Source organism: Trachymyrmex cornetzi, unplaced genomic scaffold (assembly GCF_001594075.2).
Source record: "Trachymyrmex cornetzi isolate Tcor2-1 unplaced genomic scaffold, Tcor1.1 scaffold4, whole genome shotgun sequence".
Taxonomy (NCBI): domain Eukaryota; kingdom Metazoa; phylum Arthropoda; class Insecta; order Hymenoptera; family Formicidae; genus Trachymyrmex; species Trachymyrmex cornetzi.
In genome coordinates, this window is record NW_017298743.1 from 423527 (window position 1) to 429189 (window position 5663).

Below are 5663 nucleotides of genomic sequence, written 5' to 3' on the forward strand. Positions count from 1 at the left end.
TACGTAGACACCCACACCAGGATGAAACCACTTCATCGCCGTTTAAGGCAGATAAGCAGCAGCTATCCGTAACCTCTCTTCAGCTGCGAGGAGACCGGGCTTCCTCGGAGGCGCTGGAAACCCGAAGTGAAAATTTGCGAGACGTTTATACACGCCGCTGAAAATAATTGCTCCGTCCTTTTAGAATTTCTATGAATCACTTCTCATGTGCAACGACGTATGTTCTCTCAATTTAAAAATTCACATCAAACAATTTTAGAAATTTGATTAATTTAACCCTATTGTAAGAAAACTGAAATTAATTTTATAATCGTTTTTTTATACAGATTAATAAATTTAACATAATCAAATAAATAATGATAAGAATAAATCAATAAAGATTAATACGTCCGTATCATAAGAAATAAGATTTATATTGGGTTGGAACAAAAGTTTGTAGCGCTACAAATTTCAAAATTCAAGCAGCTGTAATTTTATTACAGATAAATGAAATTTAAAATTTAAAAAAAGTTTTAAAGCTTAAAATCTGTACTTTCGAAAAGTCATTATATTTTTTGAGTTTTGGTGAATTGGGTAATATTCATATAATACAAAACTACGAGTTGGACAAAATGAGAAATTTTCTTCTCATTTTGTAGGCCTGTCATGTGCCTAAAAAAAATTACGAAAATTTCCAATTTTCTAATATAAAAGCTTAAAGTTTTTCCTACAAAATCATTTTTTAATAATGTTCCTAAGATTTTTTTTGTTACTGAATTAATTGCGGATTCAATATAAAAAGAGCATTTTGATTTTAATTGCTCATAATTCTGTTAAAAATCATCAATCGTACCGCAGTTTAAAAAAACCAAATTCTTAAAGTTGAAACTTCGCTCTATCGAATGATATAACTACTACATTTCTTTAATACCATGTAGACGTGATACAAATAAAGCAGCGCTATGAAATTTTGTTGTAATTAAATTTTTGTATATTATATTATATAAAATATTAGATCATTTCATTAATTTCATATTATTGTTAAGAATTAGATTTTTTAAATAATCTTGATGTTTCTCGAGTTCCAACCAGAATTGCTCACGTGTAAATAGACAAAATAACATAGGCTATTCCAAGAGTCATAAATATGTGCGATCGTGTAACGGAACTGACAGTGAAGCTTCCGTCCACAAGAAGTGGCCGTAAAGCGAGCGGCAAAAACGCGACAGCGCAGAAAACATTGAAGGAACTAGGAAGTGACTGCTAATTGCCGTGCAGCTGCAATGCTATCTGCACTCCCTATTTGTCGGGTCGACCCGTCGAGCTTATTTTATCGTCATAAAAAACTTGTGGAACTTCGGCTGTGTGCGATATTCATCCACCGCACTCACTTCCGGTTCTCCATCCTTATCAACGTGTTTATCCCAAGGAATGCAATTTTACGGGTATTTAGGAATCTCGAATGATGCCATTATTCTTCCTCGCGCGATATGTAGAAACGTAAGAGAACTCAAAAATCTTAGAATTTCTTTGCCATTTTATATAAAGTTGAAATTGAATTTTATCAATCATAGTAAAATTCACTAAACTTAAATGATATTGATTTTCTTTCTTCTCATTAGTTAAATTCAATCTCGATATCTATTCACATCTTGCCACATAGTAAACAATATAAAACAATAATTTCATTCAGCAGAAAAAGCAATTTTGCTATTATTGTGAAATGCTTTAATAGGATTGATTTATACATTTAGATTCAGTGAGAAGCTAAGAGCAAGACCAATCATATTAAAGTATTTTGCAACAGTTGCAAAGTTGCTTTTCCTATTTAACCTAATGTGAGTCTTTATGCAGATGCTAGGATGTTCGTCACCTTTTCCGAGGAATTAAATAATTTCGATCTACTAATATTCACCTCACCTCTGGTGCTTAAAATTCTACGTCTTGGTTCTTTCAAAAAATTACAATTACCCCTCCCCACTTCACATTATTATCGTAGACTATAATGCTGTTCAGAATTTATAGTTTTGGACTCGAAATTAAAATATATCGGTGCTTTCATAGGTCTGTTTTTATAGCTGAAATAGTATATATTTTCTATACTCAAAATGAAATAGATATATGCTTGAAATTGAATGAAAACAAGAAAAAAAATTCTTATGTACTTTAGTACAACAATAAAAAAATCTCATCTTATTGTCATTTTTACTGTTTTTCTATTACGTGATATTCAGTCTCAGACTGAAGGCTAGTTTGAGATTGTTAAAAGTTTTTAATGTGTGTCATTCCATACTATTTAAAAGTATATTATTACTTTTTGAATTCTTTATTTCCTTATAATAATGGTAAAAAGTGCTTTAGTTTCCACGACAGTATAACTTTAAAATTTTCACTGTGTAAATAACCAAGTCTACAGCAGTATTAGTTTCATAATCACTATCAGAATCTGATGAGTACATTGTAAATCACACTGTGAAAAACTAATAACGATGTTATTATCTTGCGAGTCTCATGAAGTCTGAAATGAATTCATCCACATGCTAGCATCTCGGCAAGATGATTGGCATCTGTATAAAAGGCAGAGGCCAGCGGGGAAATGTCTAAAGAATTGCACAGCAAGAAGAACGGCGAGATGCTAGATATTTGCATAAAAGCACTCTGACATCACTGTCCACTTATTATCTTTGTGCAATTAATAAATTCTAAAATAAACGCACGTAACCAATTTTCGTTTCTTCTCAACTCGAGCTCACACCTGTGTTCTTTTACACCGTCTTGAGAAAATCGCAAAACGACTTGCGTATACATCCTATCCAAACGGAAATCGACGACTTGGAGTGCAGTTTCGAGTGGAATCTACGACGAGTCTATCCATTGTTCCACGTATCGGTAACCAGCGCATGATCAATGTTCGTGAACTATTCGGCGCGATCTGCACGTTGGAGGACTTATGCTGATGTCGACCGTTCGTTCTCTAGTGCAGACGCGGCCACGGAAGCACCACTCCTCGAACAATCGCTCTAAGATTCTATGCCCGCGGAATGGCCGTTAATTTATACCGAATTACGAGCCGAGCCCCTATTATCGAGTGCGGCATGTGAATCGAAAGTTTGGCGCCTGTCGAACTTCGACGAGTTTCTGATCCCTGTTCCGGCCTTACTAACTCGCGTATTGTCTCGCGATAGTCATTATTTAGCATTGAACCTGCATTTCATCGTGGTCCCGCCGAGTACAATATTAAATAATACGCAGCTTGAAATGTAAATATAAACGAGATATAAATGTCTTTCGATGGTTGTGATACCGATATGCACAACTTTTCTTTATTCGTGTCCAGAGAGATTCTACTTTTATTTAAAGAATAACGCGTTCAATGAAATATTAGTGTCTTGAGAAACCTTTGTTTCCTATACACTGTGTTCGTGTAGTAGGATTAAATATTGTTACACGGAAAAAATAATTTTATTGAAAAATCTCAAATTTTATTGAATACAGATCTAAAAATAATTTGGAAACTTAAAGTAGTTTCTAGAATATCACATTTTTGTGTGTGTGTGCAGCATTGTTTATTATTTTTTAATATTTTCAACGTAAATATTTTGATGGATATTTGAATATTTTATGATCCAACAAAATTATTTTCAGATTAAAATTATCCTTTCAGATTTTTCAGCAAAATTATATTTTCCATGTAGGATCAATATCTGTTAAATAAAAATTTGAGAAAAAACAACTTATACAGATAAAATTGCTTATAAACTTTTATGTTCTGATAAAACGACTTGAATCAGATCGGGAAAATGTCAATATACAAATACTCTGCATACAATCAATCGAAAAGCGCTTGCTACTGTAATCTATAGGTAAAAATTTATTTCCCGTACATTTGTCGAACATTCAATCTCGAGATAAATTATCCCTTCCACATGCCGAACGATCAACGAACGAGAGCACACGGAGAGCGTACGGCTCTTAACGATCCTCGCATAATCTCGCCAATCCGTTATTCCGTTGTAATAAACAGGCCACCGTTAATAGGACGAGGTAGCACGCAGGCTGCATGGGAGTACGGAGCGAGGCTCGCACAATTCGTAGTGCCGCCGCGCTGGTAAAATAGTAACAGCAGATGGTACAGCAGGGATGAAACCGGCGTGAGGTGCCGGAGGGTGCAAAGAGGGGGTTACGCGGGGAAGAGTTGGCGGCTGGCTCGGTGGCGAGGCGAAGCAAGTTGTATCTCACAGATCTGTCGCGTGATTAAGCTTATTAAACGCTTAACTCACGGTGGGCTGGTTCTGCTCTCTGTCTCATCCCCTTCGCCCCACGTTTCGTTTGCCCCGTCGCGTCTCTCGCACCGCAAACTCACCTCCCCTCGGCGCCACGCCGCGCCGTCCCTATCTCCGTTGCTCTCGCCGTCCGCTACCATAGTTTTGCAAGGCTGGTGTCGAGCGGACTCACGGGGGTGCGGGGAGGGAGGCGCGATGGGTGCAAGGATGATAGAAACTAGGAGAGGAGGACCCGGGTCGGCGAGCGAGGAGGTCGAGGGAGGAGGCAAGACTGCCAGAGCAGCCCTGCACACCAAATCATTGTTATTACGGAATATTACGCGGCTGTATCAGCCGTGCAGACTCCGTGGCCAATAAAGTGCGGTTACGTCCCTAATATGGTGAATCTCAATTTTCAGCGCCCGCTCGGTGAGACGCCGAAGGCACCGCAACCTCCTATCCGCGAAGGGCTGGGAGACACGGAGAAACGGAAGATAAGATGACGGAAAGGTGAACAGCAAAAGAGAGAGTAAGTATAGGATGCATATACCCTCGCGGATGCAGATTGAGTTGCGGCCAGGCACGAACCACAATGCTCGTTGCGAAATTAATCCGCGCGGTTCGTTATTACAGCAGTTTACATCGGTCGCGCTTTTGTTGCTGAGCGCATCGAAACATGCCGAACAATTCTTCTTTGTTAATGGCGTCTGTTTACGATATAAAACTGTTTGTCCGCGATAATGGCCGTCGCAATGCGTACCGATAATTATTTCGAATTACGAAATCGCAGAATGGGCTTTTACATGGAATTACGGAGCGCAATCATTCTCGCGTGCATGAACGTCGATCGTGGGATGGCCGCGTTCCGATTATTTTGCTGGCCGATTCATTGCGCCGACCACTAATGGGGAAACAAAATCGCACCTTTGATTACAATGGAGTCCGTTAATGCGCACGCACGGCGAAGAGTTTTGTTGTGCTCGACCGATGAGAAAAATATGGCCAATTAAAACGCGTCTGATGTGTAAGTGACAAACGGCAAACATACGGGTGAATTAACATTGAGATATACGCTTCGCTGCACTCTGCATGGAAGCTTGTGAGGATAATATAGTCAAAGGGGATATTATACATGTATATGTATATAGAATCGTAATGATAATCGCGAAAATGAAAAATAATAATGCAATGATATAAAGAAACCGAGTAACATCGTGGAATCTTTGTCTCGATTATATATACAGTGGTAAAAACTCTAGCGTTTTCAAAAATGATACGTGCTAGATTCGCGCGGAGATAATCGTCCGTTTTACGCTCCACAATTCTCGCTTCCTGATTCGCATATCACGACACGACGTTCGCACGGATGTAGCCGTTCCTCTCGTTGCGAAGGTCGGACGTGACCCAGCCATCGTAAAATTC